This window comes from Hyaena hyaena, unplaced genomic scaffold (assembly GCF_003009895.1).
Source record: "Hyaena hyaena isolate Hyena2069 unplaced genomic scaffold, ASM300989v1 scaffold_325, whole genome shotgun sequence".
Classification (NCBI taxonomy): domain Eukaryota; kingdom Metazoa; phylum Chordata; class Mammalia; order Carnivora; family Hyaenidae; genus Hyaena; species Hyaena hyaena.
Genome location: NW_024080957.1, coordinates 726,514 through 746,870, shown reverse-complemented (window position 1 = coordinate 746,870; position 20,357 = coordinate 726,514). Strand labels below are relative to the sequence as shown.

At 40.8% G+C, this 20,357-nt stretch overlaps 1 protein-coding gene across 1 annotated transcript in view; it reads right to left on the bottom strand.

The window, feature by feature from the left end:
- HECW2 (HECT, C2 and WW domain containing E3 ubiquitin protein ligase 2) overlaps positions 1-20,357 on the bottom strand; it is a 232,044-nt gene that overhangs the window by 209,483 nt on the left and 2,204 nt on the right. The window lies entirely within an intron of this gene.

The following is a 20,357-nucleotide window of genomic DNA, read 5'->3' as shown; positions in this document are numbered from 1 at the left end:
CAACAGTCATATGGATTAATGCCCATCCTAATGATATCATTTAAACTTGATACCTCTGTAAAGACCCCACCAAAAACTTAAAATCTTAATTCAGCCTTCTCTTCCACTAATTCGAAGCTCTCCCTTTATTCTTTGAGGTTTACCACAGCGATACAGACTGCCTACACCATCCTTCACTGCTCTGTTGGTTCATGCTGGTCTCTAAAGGAAGGCCGAGGCCAATCTTAGGAACATGTGGCCTCATTTTCATCACCCTGTACCTCCTGCATCGAGGGCTGAGGCTGAATCTACCTCGATGTGTTGCTATTTGGTTTTAGTGATGATCACACTCTATTTCACCTCTACTCCCAGCTGTATCCTACCAATACCGTCAAAAAGCACTGAGAACACAGACTCTGATTTTCTCTTCTGTGCTGCTTTTGAGTGAAATACTTTGCTTTTCCACAAATAGTTCAGAGCCTAATGCCACCTGTATATTTCTTCAAAAATGGTTCTCTCCAGGAGACTTGAGCACAGCTATCAGTCAACTCAGACTGACTTAGAAGCAAGTCAGAGCAAGACTTTGACTTAGAAGCAAGGGACCAAAAGCAACATTTCCCCAACAGTACCATTTTCTACCCCACTGTGCCTGTGGCAGTCAGCTCAATTTCTCCCTTGAATCTAAGACTAAAACCACACCCAGCGTCCATTCTTGTAACATCTCAATTTGCAACCTGACAATCAAACCAAACAAATCTCAACTTGTCTTCTCCACTCAAACACCAGACGATGCTTAACCCCATATTTGCAACTGGGTATTTGGTCAATATAAATTGACCAATATATATAATATATAAAATTTTACAACTGGGTATTCGGTCAACTGTTACATTCAGCGAGAAGGGCGCACAGGGCGTAACTTAACACAAGGTCATTCTTTAACCCTGCTGCCTGTTCTAACCTGCTCTGGGGGACTAGCTCTTTGCTTACCACTGGATGAAATGAGAGCAGACCCCTTGACTTTTCTGGTCATTCTGAGATAAAGGAGAAGTGCTCTGGTCACATCAAGTCACAAAAATGTTCCCTTCTATGCAGCAAAGGTCCAGTCCTGTGTCACAGTTAAATCTTCAAATTTCAGTTGAAATAAAATCTTCTCCTCTCTCTTAGCTAAGCCTGCTTCAGGCAGAAAGCCTTCAGAAGGAAAGGAGGGTGTAGCTGGATTCTCTAATTCTCACTGGCTTCTGACTCTCTGAATCTATCAGTGGGTGAAAGAAAGAAATGTTAGGGGGCAGAGGAAGTATGAGTGAGAGGCACTGCCACAGTCTGGTGCCAACACTCTGAACTTGGAGGGTCTCTTTCTCTCTCTCTTTCGCAAGGGGACACTTCTTGGGCTCTGGAGAGATACCCCGTTTCAGGGATTCTCACCTGCAGTTTCCTTGCTGCGGTCACTCACAAACCCCTTTCCCACAAATGATGGCCCTCCCAGAGCACACCTGGTCTCCTTCGGCCAAGGACTTCTGCCCTAACCCTCCGAATGGTACCTGGGTAACATCAGCTCCTCCTGGTAGTGTTTCATAGCAAGCACGACAGTGACCTGACACCAGTTCTGTTATGGACAGACCTCACCCCTCATCCATCAAAACACACATTCTTATCCCAAAAACTCAGGCAATGCAGCTCACTGTCAGCGAGCTGTCCCCACTCCTTGAGATACCCACAGCTTCTCGCCTTTTGAGTCCTCAGGCATGAACAGTCTGATGTGCCTCTCACACAGTAGAGGACACTCATGAAGCCATCAGGGAAGTTCCCTTGATATTCCTCACTTGACGGGAGGCAGAAGCACCCTACTCGCCTCTAGCGTGTATATGTTTGATGGAGAGAACAGCTGCCCTGCACACCGACGGTGTCCCCAAGGAAATCCTCCATCAAATCAACAACTCCTCTCTCACTGGGGTGGCCAGGTAAGGGTCATGAGAATGACTCTGGGTACCTTCCTTCTTCGTGACAGCTGCTTGGGTGGTCAAATATCTCACTCTGGCATGTGGAGGTGGCTGTCACCCTCCACCTAGGGACCTCAGCTGTCACTGATGCGGGATGAGTTCCCTTTTGTCACTCTTGCACATTAATCATTCTTTTAATGCCTGGAGTGCAGTTTTCATCATCACATTTTCCTACACACAGTGTTGATTTTTTTAACTCAACAAATACTTTATCCAAAAGTTATGCCCTATACTCACCAGTACAGCAAAAAGAAATAGAAAACTATGTTCTTTGCCTTGCTGAAATAGTTTAATCATCACCACCACAGTCAATATTTCTCTCACTCTTACTAAACAAGTCATGTGCCATATGTATGCAGAAAAGTCCAACTGAGGATTTTATTATTTCCTAGGAGATCGATATGGTTATCAGAGAAGGTAAGTCACTTGCCCAGTGGCACACAGGAAGCAAGAAGCAAAGCCACTATAGGTCTATCCCACTTCATAGCCAAAGCATCTGACCATGAGCCTCCACTACATAAGTGGGGAGGTTTATGACAAAGGATAATAGAAAGCATAAGGTGCAAAGCCAGGAAAATTTCAACTCTTCCTTACCCTAATTGAAAATACCTTGGAGAAGTTAGTTAACTTTAGTTTATTACTTTTCTATAAAATGAGGAAACTAATAACCGCCTAAATTAGACATTTGTTGCATTACTCAGCTTCCCTCTCTCTTCTCATTCTCAGCAGTGTGGCCTGTATAACACTAACCCCACCCCCACCTCCAGGCGGGCCCTTGGTGGTTTAGAGGACAGTTTGCATATGCCATTCTCCTGGCCACTTACTGGTCCAGGGAAAGGCTAGGTTTGTTTGGATGTTTTTAGAGACTCACAAATCCTAGCTGATACACTACTCCATAATGTTGTTTGGGGGATTAAATGAGATGAGATATGTAGAGCACTTAGCTTAATGCCTGGCAAAAAAATAAACTTTTATTTATTAAATATTTGACAGGAATGTGGAACATAGATTGGACTAGACTATGTTAAAATAGTCTGAGAAGATTACTCAGGAAGCTAATAATCGACCTACATGAAATGAGAATCAAAAGAGGTGCCAGTGCCAGGAAACACTGCTAACTGAAATCTTACATTACAAGCGGGGGTGGAGGGGTGCCTGGGTGGCTCAGTGGGTTAAGCATCTAACTTCAGCTCAGGTCATGATCTTACGGTTCGTGGGTTCGAGCCCCACATCAAGTTCTGTGCTGATAGCTCAGAGCCTGGAACCTGCTTCAGATTTGTGTCTTCCCCTCTCTCTCTGCCCCTCTCCTGCTCATGCTCTCTCTCTCTCAAAAATGAATAAATATTTTAAAAAGTTTTTTTAAAGAGTGGGGGTGGAGTCAAGAGTGGGGTAGGAGTCAAAATCTTGAGCAATTTTCAATCCTGAGAAACTAAAAAAAAAAAAAGGCATTTCCACTAACAAAAGTAGGAAATGAAGAAGTGGTTTGGCACATCAGTCAACTTGTTTTCAACAATCTGGATTTATTTTGTTTTTAAGTTTACTTGTGAGAGAGTTAGAGAGTGCACACATTAAGTGGAAGAGGGGCAGAAGGAGGGGCACTGGATCTGAAGTGGGCTCTGCAAAGCGGACTAGGTGCTGACAGCAGAGAGCCTGATGCGGGGCTCTAACTCATGAATCATGAGATCATGACCTGAGCCGAAGTTAGACACTTCGACTGAGCCACCCAGGGACCCTTATTTATTTATTTATTTTGAGAGAGAGAGAGAGAGAAAGAGAGAGCAAGGGAGATGCAGAGGGAGAGGGAAGAAGAGAATCCCAAGCAGGCTCCATGCTGTCAGCACAGAGCCCCACACAGGGCTGTCACAAACCATGAGATCATGACCCCAGCCAAGATCAAGAGTCAGGAGCTTGACCAACTGAGCCACCCAGGTGCCCCTGAATAAGCTGAGTTTAAAGGAGTAGGATATTCAGAGAGAAATGCTTCTGGGAGCCTGAGACAGAGGTTGGGGTTAGACAGTGCATAGCTAGCGAGCTGATTCTGGGCTAACTATCGCGAGGCACAGACCTGATTTGCAGCGTGCGCCCCTCTCTGTGGCATACATGCTCTCCTCACAGCTCACTACATGCCATCAATGCGAGGGGCACTGATCGCAGAGACAGGAGGAGATGTGCCAAACCGGCTCTCACGGGCCAGGATGCCTTCAGCCACCCTCAGTTAGAAACAAAGGTTTCTGTCCAGACTGGCTAAAAACTGGGAGTGAATGAAATCATTCAAGGAAGAAGGTACTAAAAAAGAAAAGTCACCTACAATAGGATAGGAAAAAAAAGGAGTTTCAGTAAAGAATAAAAGAACGAATGGGCAGAAAACCAGGGGAGTCAGGACAGTGTCGCAGCCAAATGAAGAAACAGCCTCAAAAAGAGAGGCCAGGAGGCAGCATTTGAGGCTGGGGCGGTGAAGACTGACAAAAGGTTTGGTGTGTGACTTTTTAGATGCTGTGACTTGCACGTGCGTGGTTTTGGAAGACAGTTCCAAACCTTGAACCTAGAGGTTCAAGGGTGCTTCTGTAACCTCTTATAAATAAGAATTCTGCATATACATCATTTAATTCTTCATATCTTTCTTAATAGAGCTATTAATTTTGAAATATTTTAATATCTGAAGAATATTTGGAATATTTCAGCTCATGGACAGTCACAAGTGTTGGTCCCATCTGCCTTTAGGAAAAACAAACTCATCAGTTACAGTTTAGAGGAAGATGAGTTGGTTTGGTATTTTATGGCAAAAGAGATTTTGTACCGAAAACAATCATATTAGATCATCTCAGCCTTTCCTATGCCCAGAGTTTGGGTAAGCACTCAGCCCTTGGATTCAAAACCCCAAGGAACGGAGGGCAGCACTAGAAAGGAAACAGCAGATGTTAGAGAACGAAGTATTTATGCATATCTGAAAAACTGCAACAGCTCCAAAAATATAGAATTCTTTCATTGAAGTATTGCTCAGACAAATGGACAATAGGTATTGGCGGAGTATTTTAGACAGTGCTATAAAAACTAGCAAAAACAACTTAAAAAATAAATCTCTCTGAGCCCCCAGTAAAGGAAGTGACTCATCATACTCCGTGGAATCTACAGAGATGAACTGATGCTCAGGGAAGGCACAGCAAATGCTCATTTCACATATTCTGGGGTAACCACACACGCTCTATCAGTACCTGACGAGAGACTGAGAAAGAGAATGATCTGAAGTGCCCAGGAACCTTTCCAGACTCTGAGCATGTGTCCCTTCAGGGAGCGTGAAGGATGCAGTGCTTTCAAGGAGCGCACCAGGCTGGGTGGAAATTCAGCTTGAAATAACCAGGTTTGGGGGGTATCAAAATGGCTCCTAAACACCAGCCAACTTCTTCTCTGGCACTCAGTCTAAGCCGGGAGCCTGCCCCCATATGGAAGGAAAACCGACTGTGTCGAACTTGATAAGGCCTATTGCCTTCCTGGGGCTTTTTGAGAGTAATTTTGGCTAAACTCAAAAATCACCTGCAGGAATTGACTTGAGCACTGAACTCCCTTTATTTTTTTTATTTTTTTTTATTTTTTTTTATTTCTAGGAGAGAGAGAGAGACAGCGTGAGCAGGGGAGGGTCAGAGAGAGAGGGAGGCACAGACTGAAACAGGCTCCAGGCTCTGAGCTGGCAGTCAGCACAGAGCCCGACGCGGGGCTTGAACCCACGAACCGCGAGATCATGACCTAAGCGAAAGTCGGACGCTTAACCGACTAAGCCACCCAGGCGCCCCCTGAACTCCCTTTAAAAAGGAACCCCATTGTGGAGGAAATTCCTTTTTTTTTTTTTAATTTTTTAAAAAATGTTTTATTTATATCTGAGAGAGAGAGAGAGAAACAGCATGAGCAGGGGAGGGTCAGAGAGGGAGGGAGATACAGAATCTGAAACAGGCTGCAGGCTCTGAGCTGGCAGTCAGCACAGAGCCCGATGCGGGGCTCAAACCCACGAACTGTGAGATCATGACCTGAGCCGAAGTCGGACGCTCAACCGACTGAGCCACCCAGATGCCCCAGGAAATTCCTATTAAACACTGTATTTTTTTTTCCAACCATTTTGCTGAGCAACTGTGGGCCTATTACCTAATCCATCTAGGCCCTCAGTTTCTCATTTGTAAAATGATGCTAGCAGAGTAAAGGATCATTAATTTCCTTTCTAAATCTAAAACCTCCATGCCTCTACGTTTTAAGATAAACTTCAACAGATGGATCATATATTTAATGATTCCAGATGATGAAAAATACAGCCCCTCACTACCAGCATTCGATTTCCATAAATAACTAATAGTTTCCCTATGTTTGAGTGAAATATATGTAAAATGAGGAATTCTGGAGGGTCCACAATGGCATCACAGCACACAAACATGAGCACGATACGTATCTTAGCAGTATTATTCTAGTTAGGGAGATGTTTACAACCAATAATAATTAATTTTTGAAAAGTAATTTTATCATTGGGGAACCTGGGTGGCTCAGTCACTTGAGTGTCTGGCTCTTCATTTTGGCTCAGGTCGTGATCTCACAGTTCCTGGGATCGAGCCCTGCCTCAGATGCTGCGCTGATAGCGTTAAGCCCACTGGGGATTCTTTCTCACCCTCTCTCTTTCTCTGCCCCTCCCTGGCTCTTTCTCTCTCTCTCTCTCTCTCTCTCTCTCACTCCCCTCTCTCTCTCAAAATAGATAAACATAAGCAAATTTTAAGTAACTTTATTGGTTTCACAGCACTCCATTCAAGCAAATGGATCACATGAACTAGAAAATTCTAAACTACCTGACAGATGCTGACCTGTAACCTTGCTCATATCAGCAGTTACACTGGGGCATGTGCATACACCGTTCACCTTGTTTATCTCCTTGAAATAGCTCAGGAATGACAGGATTTGGTAGCTAAGTGAATGGGGAAAAAATGGCTGTCACACAGGCCAAAACTAAATATTTAATATCCTCCAGATGTTGGCTGAATTCTTATGGCTTTCCTTTCTGCATGGAATGCTTCACCCTAGCAAAAATACACCACAGACTTACACTTTAAAAAAAACCTATTTGGATACTTTAAAAAGGTATACAAATATTTAAAATCCTATTGTTAATGCAAACTCTCGGTTGGAAATTTCAAGGTTTTTTTTTTTTTAGATTAGTGTCACAGTAATATATTTGCTTCTAATATTATAGGTTAGTGCTATAATTATAGTCTCCAAAACAGTCATACATATTTTTATGGTGTAAAAATATGATTGATCATTCTTTGATCCATCAACAATTTTATAACAGCACCTCTTCACAGAAATGTAGTAATTATGTTGTGACAATAAAAGTAGTATATTTTAGAATGGCAAATAGACACTCTGCAGGCCAACCTACCCACAACTTTCAGATAAACCACTATAACTGCTTAGAACAGCAAATGCATATTTTTGGAAACAAGACAATAAGAAAAAACAAAAAAGAATGAAAGCATAAAGCAGTAAGCACACTGAATTCAGGGAATAAATTTATTTCTATTTAAACACAGAGCTCTTTCCATGTTAAAGAGAGAATCCATGCGTAAAGGAACGGGAAACAAAAGGCCAATATATTATGTAACGATTGAAAAAAAAACTGGAATGACAGCTCCTTAACTATGAGCTTAAATACAGATATATTGAAAATTCTTTCAGATGCGTGGTATATAGTAAACTCCTGATATTGCTGAACAAATAAATGAGTTAATGAATACCAAAAATAATCTGTTGAATAAAATTATTAGGAGAACACTATACACGTGGAATAAATCTCCAATAAGAAAGTACTCACCTTTCTATCCTCACTGCCCTAGCTTAAAGCGTACTCTTTGGTGAAACTCAGTAATCTGCATGAATAACGCTGCACAGACAGCTGGGTGAGGCGCTCAGCGTACAGCATGCGCAGGACACAGTTAAGGAGATAAGCGTGCGGCTGAAGGGACAAACATGGAAAAAGACAAATCACAACACGGTGTAACTGGCACTGAAACACGGATATGGACAAGTCCCAAGGATGCAGGAAAACAGACCGAATGCCTGCAACAGGTAGGGGGTACATCATGGTGTGGATGACTTCCAAATCCTATCTAAAAGGACACACAGAGGGGCGCCTGGGTGGCTCAGTCGGTTAAGTGTCCGACTTCGGCTCAGGTCATGATCTCACGGTTCGTGGGTTCGAGCTCCGCGTCCGGCTCTGCTGACAGCCAGCTCAGAGCCTGGAGCCTGCTTCCAATTCTGTGTCTCCCTCTCTCTCTGACCCTCCCCTGCTCACGCTGCCTGTCTCTTTCTCAGAAATAAATAAAACATTTAAAAAAATTTTTTTTTTAAATAAAATAAAATAAAAAAATAAAAGGACACACAGGGGCACCTGGATGGCTTAGTTGGTTAAGCATCTAACTCTTGATTTCACCTCAGGTCACGATCACACAGTTCTTGAGACAGAGCCTCATTCTGGGCTCTGCGCCCACAGTGAGAGGGCTACTTGGGATTCTCTGTTTCCCTCTCTCTTTGCCCCTCCCCCGCTCTCTCGCTCTCTCTCTGTCTCTCTCTCAAAACAAATCAACATTTAAAAAATAAAAGAAATTCTTTAAAAGAAAATTTTAAAAAGGATACACAGAAGTCAGCCAGGCAGAGAAAGGGATGGGACAGGAGGTATAACCCTCAAGTAAAGCAGACACAAACCCTTCATGAGAAAGAGATGACAGGCGTATGAAATTCTCACCTACCACAATGATGTCTTCTCATGTGAGTACCAAAAAAAAAAAAAAAAAAGAATTTTCCTATTTGATGATAAGTCTAAACATCACCTTGTGAAGCCCCTTCTATACCTTCCCCGTCCCTGAACCCATCTCAGGAATTAAACCACGCTCACGTGGCCCCTGTAATATGGTCCTGAACACACCGCATCATTCCTATTTCTCATCCCACCCGAATGCGAGCTGATTCATGTTTGTATCCCACTGCCTAGTGGCAGACAAATAGCAGACTCTCACAAAGTCTGTGGGTGGGGTGGCAGCCACCTCCTATGAACCAACTTCCTCCGTGTACACTTAACAAATGTTATCTGGTTTCGCCTTCCCTGCAAATGTATACGGTTGACATTATTCCCATTTTTACATAAGAGACTGAGGCTCAGAATGGTTACATAACTCTCAAGCACCAACGAAAGAGATGAGCCAGAACTTGAATCCAGATGTGTCCCATACCCCCACTCCAAAACCATCCTTTTTGCCACTCTACTACCCAATACTGAGGTTCATGGATCCACTGGACTCTACTCAGTTCAAGCTCTAGATATAATTGCAGAATTAGTGTTGTTCTTCCAGTGATTTTATGAACTACAGTAAATTGAGAAAAATGTGACCAATTGACTGGTTTTCATAAATCTTTATGTAGGAAAAGAAAATTCAGGCTTTCTCAATGAGCATGCATATACTAGGAGTTTTGCAATTCAGATATTAAATTCAAAAAAAAAAAAACACAAAATAGGACAAAGGAAGCATTCTTTCAGGTCACCATTGAATTCAACTTATTACACTGTGGTCCCTACCACATAGAATGAAAATCTGAAATGCTCTCTGTAGTTCCTCTGCTGTCCACATGGAGTACATACAATTGTAAAGTAAGTCTGTATTTACTCAAAAATTCAACAATAATGTCAGCCAGACTGGGGGAAAACAGACAGAAATTAATATAATGACACTGATAGTTATCACAGCTCTACTCTAACTCAAAGACTGCCAGTACACAACTGTTTTAAAAAGCAGGGCGCCTGGGTGGCTCAGTTGGTTAAGTGTCCAACTTCGGCTCAGGTCATGATCTTACTGTTTGTGTGTTCAAGCCACACATTTCGCTCTGTGCAGACAGCTCAGAGCCTGGATCCTACTTTGGATTCTGTGTCTCCCCATCTCTCTGCCCCTCCCTGCTTATGCTCTGTCTCTCTGTCTCGAAAATAAATAAAACATTAAAAAATTTTTTTAAATAAAGATAAGGGTGCCTGGGTGGCTCAGTAAGTCAGGCATCCAACTATTGGTTTCAACTCAAGTCATGAGCTCACGGTTCGGTGAATTCAAGCCCCGCATTGGACTCTGTGCTGGTGCTGTGGAGCCTCCTTGGGATTCTCTCTCTCTTCTTTTCTCTCTGTCCCTCCCCCACTCATGCTGACTCCGTCTCTCTCAAAAATAAACCTTAGAGGTGCCTGGGTGGCTCAGTTGGTTAAGCATCCAACTTTAGCTCAGGTCATGATTTCACGGTTTGTGGGTTCAAGCCCCGCATCAAGCTCTATGCTGACAGCTAGCTCAGAGCCTGGAGCCTGTTTCAGATTCTGTATCTCCCTCTCTCTCTGACCATCCCCTGCTCATGCTGTCTATCTCTCTCAGAAATAAATAAAACATTAAAAAAATAAAAATAAATAAAAGTAAAAATTATTTTTAAAAAATAAATACATAAAATAGAGATAACGATAAAGATAAAAATATAAATGGTGCAGGGGTACCTGGGTGGCTCAGTCAGTTGAGCATCCAACTCCACCTCAGGTCATGATCTCACAGTTCATAGGTTCGAGCCCTGCAGCAGGTTCTGGACTGACAGCTCAGAACGTGGAATCTGCTTCAGATTCTGTGTCTGCCTCTGTCTCTGCCCCTCCCAGGCTTGTGCTCTGTCTATCTCTCAAAAATAAATAAACACTAAAATTTTTTAATTAAAAAAATAAATGGTGCAAAATGAATGAGAGAACACACAAAAGCCCACAACGGGGAAAACCCACTAGAGAAAATGACAAGACAAGTTCAGGTATACCTGGTATCTTGTATCATTATCTATACATTATAACAAGGAAAAAAAGGAATATTCTTTTATTAGGCACATCAACAAGAATTTGAAGTTAAATTTGAAATCCTCCTGCTTGCTTCCATTTATCTTAGGATGCAACTTTTGTTGTGTGAGCCTATGTTTTGTAAAAACAAAAAAATCAAACCTCATGTACTCCAGTGCTGCTGATTCAGATCAGTCTCTTTTTTTTAATCCTTATTGTTTACTTAATAAATTGTTGTTTTAAGCCACTAAGTTTTCTGGGGGCTTTTTATGAAGAATATAAAACTAGAACAATCCCTGTCTATAAAAAAGTCACAACAATAATAACAATGACTATTAAGGGAAAGGGGGTTTTAAACAGGCTAGATTTTTTTTTTTTTTTTTTTTTTTTAGAGAGAGAGAGCAGCAGAGAGGCAGAAGGAGAGGGAGAGAGAGACTTTTAAACAGGCTCCATACCCAGCATGGAGCCCAATGTGGGGCTCAATTTCACAACTCTGAGATCATGACCTAAGCTGTAATCAAGAGTTGGATGCTCAGGGTGTCTGGGTGGCTAAATCGGTTAAGTGTCCCACTTCAGCTCAGGTCATCATCTCACAGTTTATAGGTTCAAGCCCCAAGTTGGGCTCTGTGCTGACAGCTAAGAGCCTGGAGCCTGCTTCAAATTCTGTGTCTCCCTCTCTCTCTGCCCCTCCACCACTTGTGAGCTCTCGCTCTCTCTCTCTCAAAAATAAAATAAACATGAAAAAAAACAGAGTTGGATGCTTAATAGACTAAGTCACCCAGGCACCCCAAAATAGGCTAGAATTAAATGTTGCCAATAGTAAAAGAGAAGATGGAGAAGGAAGTGACTGTAATGAGTGTGTTCTAAGATCCTTATACAGCGTGACAGGTGTTTGAAGATATGGATTCATTTTAAACTTTAACACAATAATATATGACAAAAATTCTGAGAATAACTGCTAACAGACTAGACCTAGAATGTTTAGCTTCCAAGCAAATAGACTGAGAAAAAATATGCAGATAGGGAGTAAATAAAAGTCACCATTTCAATGGAAGTTTGCACAAAAGCAGGTCAAAAAAAAACTATAAAATGCATGAAATACAGAAAATATAGTGAGATATGGAAATAAGGTCAAATATGTGAAAAATAACAGCAAATGTTAAAACAGCAAATATGCCAGTTTTAAAAGATGGTCACTCAGATTGGATTAAAAAATCATAAAGCTACAGATAATGCACAGAAGATATATCTGAAGCATGCCAAAAAATGGCTCAAAGGAAATTAGTGGGAAAAGATACATCAAGCAAAAACTAACCAAAGAAAGTTCATGTAACAACTGATAACAGACTTTAAGAGAGGTAGGGGAATAAAAGAATGGCATTATAAATGTGTTTTCTTATTGATGCGCCCATTATTCCTTAGAAAAGTGTAACAAGCTGATTATAACAAACGTTATAAAAATAGTATGTGTAGGAAGCAATTATTTTCTGACTTAGTAGTGGTTTTATCAGAATAAAGAATTTCTAAACCGCATGCCAATGCCATCTTAACTCGATCACAAAATACAATCATTTCACATTTACTCATTACAGCACCTATATAAGCATCCTTTAAGGAAAAGTGACACAAATTTCATGAGTGGGAAAAAAAAAATCCCTCAGATAACTTTCCTAGAATAACCAGGTAAAACACAAAATCCAAGAAACAATGGACTTGAATGACACATTGGACCAGATGGATTTGACAGATATATTTAGAACTCGACATTCTGAGGCCATGGAATTCACTTTCTTCTAAAGTGTGCATGGCACATTCTCCAAGATAGATCACATACTGGAACATAAAGCAGCCCTCAAAAATTATAAAAGAATTGAGATCATACCATGCACACTTGCACATCACAATGCTATGAAACTTGAAATCAATCACAGGAAGAAGTCTGGAAAACCTCCAAAAACATGGAGGTTAAAGAACACCCTACTAAAGAATGAATGAGCCAATCAGGAATTAGAGAAGAAATTAAAAAATATATGGAAACAAATGAAAATGAAAATAAAACAATTCAAACTCTATGGGATGTGGCAAAGGGAGTCCTAAGAGGAAAGTACATTGCACTCCAGGCCTATTTCAAGAAATTAGAAAAAGTGCAAGTACAAAATCTAACAGCGCACCTAAAGGAACCTAAAGGAAGGAGAGTAACAAGAGCACCCAAACCCAGTAGGAGAAGAGAAATAATAAAAATCATGGCAGAAATAAACAATATAGAAACCAAAGAAACAGTTGAACAGATCAATGAAACCAAGAGTTGGTTTTTTGAAAAAATAAACAAAATTGACAAACCTTTAGCCAGGCTTCTCAAAAAGAAAAGAGAGAGCACTCAAATAGACAAAATCGTGAATGAAAATGGACTTATTACAACCAACCCCTCAGAAATGCTAGCAATTCTCAGGGAATACTATGAAAAATTACATGCCAACAAACTGGACAACTTAGAAGAAACAGACAAATTCCTAAACACACACTCACTACCAAAATTCACATAAGAAGAGATAGAAAATCTAAACAGACCAAAAACTAGTGAAGAAACTGAAATAGTTATCAAAAATCCCCCAACAAATTAAGAGTCCTGGGCCAGATGGCTTCCCTGGGGAATTCTACCAGACATTTAAATCAGAGTTAATACCCATTCCAAAAAATAGAAACCGAAGGAAAACTTCCAGACTCATTCTATGAAGCCAGCATCACTTTGATTCCCAAGCCAGACAGAGACACAGCAAAAAAAAAGAGAACTACAGGCCAATATCCTTGATGAATACAGATGCAAAAATCCTCAACAAGATTCTTGCAAATCAAATGCAATAGCACATAAAAAGAATTATCCACCATGATCAAATGGGATTCATTCCTGGGTTACAGGGCTGGTTCAATATTTGCAAATCAATCAATGTGATACATCACATCAACAAAAGAAAAGATAAAAACCATATGATCCTGTCAATAGATACAGAAAAAGCATTTGACAAAATACAGGATCCCTTCTTAATAAAGACTCTAGAGAAAGTCGGGATAGAAGGAACTTACTTAAACATCATAAAAGATATCTGTGAGAAGCCCTCAGCTAACATCATCCTCAATGGGGAAAAACTGAGAGCTTTCCCCCTGAGATCAGGAACACGACAGGGATGTCCACTCTCACCACTGTGGTTTAAAACAGTGCTGGAAGTCCTAGCATCAGCCATCAGACAATAAAAGGAAATAAAAGGCATCAGAATTGGCAAAGAAGTCAAACTTTCACTTTTTGCAGACAATATGATCCTCTATATAGAAAACCCGACAGACTCCACCAGAAGCCTACTAGAACTGATCCATGAATTCAGCAAAGTTGCAGGATACAAAATCAACATACAGAAATCGGTTGGAATTTTATACACCGACAATGAAGCAACAGAAAGAGAAATCAAGAAACTGATCCCATTCACAAGTGCACAAAAAAAAACATAAAATATCAAGAAATAAACCTAACCAAAGATATAAGAGATCTGTATGATGAAAATTATAGAAAACCTATGAAGGAAATTGAAGAAGACACAAAGAAATGGAAAAGCATTCCATGCTCATGGATCAGAAGAATAAATATTGTTAAAATGTCATTACTACCCAAAGCAATCTACACATTCATTGCAATCCCAATCAAAATTGCACCAGCATACTTCTCAAAACTAGAACAAACTATTCTAAAATTTGTATGAAACCACAAAAGACCCCGAATAGCCAAAGTAATATTGAAGAAGAAAACCAAAACAGGAGACATCACCATCCCAGACTTGAGCCTCTACTACAAAGCTGTCATCATCAAGACAGTATGGTATTGGCACAAAAACAGACACAAAGACCAATGGAATAGAATAGAGAACTCAGAATGGGACTCACAAATGTATAGCCAACTAATCTTTGACAAAGCAGGAAAGAGTATCCAATGGAAAAAACGACAGCCTCTTTAACAGATGGTGCTGGGAGAACTGGACAGCAACATGCAGAAGAATGAAACTCAATCATTTTCTCACACCATACACAAAAATAAAATGGATAAAGGACGTGAATGTGAGACAGGAAACCATCAAAACCCTAGAGGAGAAAGCAGGAAACAACCTCCTTGACCTCAATTGCAGCAATTTCTTACTTGACACATCCCCAAAGGCAAGGGAATCAAGAGCAAAAATGAACTATTGGGACCTCATCAAGATAAAAAGCTTCTGCATGGCAAAGGAAACAATCCATAAAATTAATAGGCAACCGATGGAATGGGAAAAGATAGTTGCAAATGACATATCAGATAAAGGGCTAGTATTCCAAAATCTATAAGGAACTCACCAAACTCCACACCCAAAACACAAACAATCCAGTGAAGAAATGGGCAGAAGACATGAACGGACACTTCTCCAAAGAGGACATCCAGATGGCCAACAGACCCATGAAACGATGCTCAGCATACCTCCTCATCAGGGAAATACAAATCAAAACCACACTGAGGTATCACCTCATGCCAGTCAGAGTAGCTAAAATGAACAAATCAGGAGACTCTAGATGCTGGCAAGGATGTAGAGAAATGGGCACCCTCCTACACTGCTGGTGGGAACGTAAACTGGTGCAGCCCCTCTGGAAAGTAGTGTGGATGTTCCTCTAAATATTAACAGTAGAACTCCCCTATGACCCAGCAATAGCACTGCTAGGACTTTATTCAAGGGATACAGGAGTGCTGATGCATAGGGTCACATGTACCCTAATGTTCATAGCAGCACTCTCAACAATAGCTAAAACATGGAAAGAGCCTAAGTGTCCATCAATGGACGAATGGATCCAGAAGATGTGGTTCATCTATACAACGGAATACTACATGGCAATGAGAAAGAATGAAACCTGGCCTTGTGTAGCAACATGGATGGAACTAGAGAGTGTTATGCTGAGTGAAATAAGTCAGGCAGAGAAGGACAGATACCATATGTTTGCATGATAGGTGGATTAGGAGGAACTTAACAGAGGACCATGCGGGAGAAGAAGGGGAGCAATAGTTGGGGAGCGGCAGGGAGGCAAACCATGGGGACTCTTGAATGCTGAGAACAAACTGAAGGCGGATAGGGGTGGGGAAGAGGGGAAGTGGGGTGTTGGGCATGGAGGAGGGCACCTGTGGGGATGAGCACTGGGTGTTATATGGAAACCAACTTGACAATAAACTATTTAAGAAAAAAAAAACCATAAAATCCACCTCATCATCTCAGTATGTAGACATAAGAATGCCTGTTTCAAGTATGGCTTTCTACCAGGATATTAGGAAATCAAATACACTAAAGTTTCTTTGGGTACACTGAGCTAGCCACCTTTTTAAAGCCTGCCTACTGTCCAGGGAACTCTTCCATAACCATTTTAAATACATGGACTTCTCGGGGTGCCTGGGTGGCTTAGTCGGTTAAGCGTCCGACTTTCACTTGGGTCATGATCTCGCGGTTCGTGGGTTCGAGCCCCGCGTCGGGCTCTGTGCTGACTGCCGGCTCAGAGCCTGGAGCCTGTTTCAGAGTCTGTGTCTCCCTCTCTCTCTGACCCTTCCCTGCTCATGCTGTCTCTCTCTCTCTCTCCTAGAAATAAATTAAAAAAAAACATTTAAAAAATAAATAAATAAATAAATAAATACATGGACTTCTCTGCAAACCAAATCTCTAACATGCATATTCTGAGAAAGATCTTGATGGTCTGGGATGCCAATGCAATGCTGTGAATTCAGAGTCTAACTGCTGTTGTACACCCATGGTTCCGGTACTGTCCTTGGTGCTGCTCTGGGTGTGTCCTCTCAGTCTTCTGAACACCTTATAAAGAGTATACCACAGTATGACACTTTTTAAATCCCCAGCATCTATTCTTGCAGCGACAATTGAAGAATAGATGTCTTAGGCTTTGAAACAGACTAGAAGACTAGACATGTTGTTAGCAAGACACATTTACTAGTTCAGAATACTGACTGCTCACTAAATGGCAAAGGGCTTCTCCCCATTTCCCCGTCTCTGTGCAGTTAGGCAGATAATGGGGCTAATGCTGAATGTGGACCCTGGGCTGAAGGGAAATGTGTCACCTTGGGGCCAAGCATATAAGAATTGGTATAGGAGTCTCTCTTCCCTTAACATTTGTCCGGAGAGGCCTTCTGTTACAAATGGTGTAATGACAAGATGGCAGATCCTTTAATAACCCAATATGGCAAAAATCAAGAGGATGCTGAGCCTGATGCCTAAATGACAGTACAAAGTAAGCCCCTGCCAATCCATGCTGGACACACAGCAAAAGAAATCCTCTTTTGTTCTCTTAAGTCACTAAGGATTCAGGGTTAGCTCATCTGTACAGCATAATCTGACTGAGGCTGACGAGTACAACTAGGTAACAAAAAGTAATTTAGAGTTAAATTGTCCCAAAAACCATTTCATGCGCAAAGCTCCCAGTTTCTAAAAGCATTTTCTAAAATGCAAAGGCATGACCTCAAACAACTTTTCTTTGGCAGTAATCATGCAAAAATACCAAAAGAGCTTAAGAACAGTCACTCTTCACTATTATTTGATAGCTATTCTGGAAACTAAATACTTCATACATAAATTCTTCGTTCTAAATTCTTTGTTCTGTGTGATTGAATTTTGGATTAAACTGCAGCTTTCCCATCACCTTGAAACGCATGTTGGTTTAGAACCTACATAATACTCAAATTAAAATCCTGTATTATTTGGCACTGAAAATTTAAATGCTTTACATAATTTCGAAAACTCTGATTCAAAGGACTGGCTTTTGGTTTCCATAAGCAGAAGTGGCCTGGTATGTCACTTTAATCTAAAAATCCCTTCTTGCGGACTCATCCAGCGGATAAGTTGCACTGCAGCTTCAGACCACCAGGAAAGTGATTTTATTAATAGTAGCCAAAAGGATGATAGTTTGCAGTCAGCAGGATCTTACAAAAAGCCCAGGCACCTTGCCAAGCACTTTATACATAGTATCTTATTTCTTACCATACTGGTACCTCTCTTTCTCTCTCTCTCTCTCTCTCTTTTCTTTTTTTTACAGATGAGGACAGGAAGTTTAAAAACCATGACATACTTCACTCAAGCTAGGAAATGTATTTGAATTCACTAATCTGTCTGATTGCACAGTCTGTGTTCTTAACCACTGATAACACCAGAGTTTCTCAAAGTAACTGTGGTTATACATATATCACTGTGGGTGATAATCTTGTTGGTACATAGACAAATGTTATTTTTTTTAACAGTTAAGGTTTCTTTGAAAGAAATATAACTAACACAGAAAGCTTGTTCCAGACCTTTCTACTTAAAACAAGTCAGGGTAGATAACCAGTGTGTGTGTGTGTGTGTGTGTGTGTGTGTGTGTTTTAATCAGATGGTTTAAAGAAAAATATTAATAGTACAGGGAATAATCCAATACTGCAAAAATAAAGAAGGTGCTGAGTAAATAAAGGGTGGAAAACACTGGACTCCATTTTTCAACACGAGGCAAAAAAAATGAAGACTGAGACACAAGACACTTAAGTTCCAGCCTTGACTGCTCCCAACTAGCTGTGTGGCTCACCGCTCTGGATCTTGTTTTTTTTTTTCTTTAAAACATCAGTTTAGGGACGCTTGGGTGGCTCAGTCAGTTAAGCACCGGACTTCAGCTCAGGTCATGATCTCACGGTTCATAGGTTCAAGCCCTGAATTCAGGCTCTGTGCTGACACCTCAGAGCCTGGAGTCTGCTTCTGATTCTGTGTCTCTCTTTCTCTGCCCCTCCACCACTTTTATTCTCTCTCTCTCTCTCAAAAACAAATAAACATTTTTTAAAAATCAGTTTAAATTTTGTGATCTTAAAGCTCTAAAATACATAATCTCAATGCCTTAGTTAACTATTAAGATCCTACTTTCTTTTACCATCCAAATGCAAAGAAGTATGGAAAATATATAAGTCATAATACTTTTTAAGGTATAATAAAATACTGTTGTCATGCCACTCATCTTTGAAGATATAATCGGCATGCAGGCACTGAGGATGGTCCAGAGAAATGCTGGCAAACTATTTGTGACTGGTCTATGGCAAGAAAAGCTTGAGCCACATATGAAATACCTACATCAATAAGCCCATTATTTAATTTAACTTTTTATTAGTGACATTTTCTCAATGATGGATGCAGGGCATTGATTTACATTTTAGAGACAACTTCTTATCTAGTCATAGATCAATTGCAGACTCGCACTTAGACTAGCACTGGTGTATAGCACACTATATACTTCTAACTTTCGTAAGGTGTGTTTTCCTAGCTCTGTTTAGGGACTTCAACTTGCCTGAAATGAGAAATGGCAAAGTGAGCCTTTTGAAGTGTTTTCCTTTTGAATAGCCAGAAAGAAAAGCACAAGACCAAAGGTCACGGGGAATTAGATAGTGAGCCTGAAACGAATTTAATATGCTCTATCTCCTCTTTAAACAGTGATCATTTGATTTTTCATGGAAAACTGTTTGTATTGGGTACCCTAACTGGTTTTGCACATTTAAGCATTTGGCTCTTTTTATATAGACAGCTTGCAAGAAAGCAATGAGTAGCAGTGTTAATCTTGTCAGAGGTCACATCTAATTATGGAGACCAAAATAAATTATAAATCTAGTGATTTTTTGAAAACCACTTACAAGGCATTAATTGTTGTAATTTGGAGATTCAGGGCTATAGCTACATTGCAATCATCTGTGAAAATATCAGGGTGTATATGAGACTTTCTGGAGAGAGAAAATATAATTAGCACCTGTTTTAAGAACTGTGTTCACACCCCAAATTTCCCCAAATGGCACTTTGATATTTTCAACTTGTTTTCTTTGTATTCCCAATAGGGCCTTTATAGTGCCTAACATGCCTGGAGAACAATTTAATTTTCTGACCCAGGAGTATATATTTTCTCTCCAGATTAGCTAAAAGTCATCTGGACTCAGTTGTACAATGCAAAACCTTATTCACAATGAGCCAAACACAAACAACACTCACATTTCTAGAGAGTAAGAAAATGTAAGCCAAGAGAAACACGATCAAAGTGCAGAGTGTGCCAGTAAGCCACACCTCACCGGCCAGACGGTCCACCCAAATCCTTTCCCTTTGGGATTTATTTCTATAGACACCATGTCTCTGTTCTGCAAATAAAACTAGGCGTTGCTAGGAAACAGTCCGGCTTCTCAGGACTCAACTAAAGAGGGGTGGTTGCTTCCTACCAAGAAGACGGAAGTCTGAGTCTATATCTGACATATATATGTGCTATTGTTATGAAACCTAGATTCTCCACACACCAATGTCACAGAGCCCAAGAGACAGTATTTTTCTGTTTAGCCATAACAGCCTTAAACTGGTGACATAATTTGTACCCTGAAATTCTTTTCCCCATCCTGGCCTTGCATTTCCTCTTTTCTTTCAGTTTCTCCAAACGTATCACCTTACCACCTTCACGTAACAGCGCCTAAG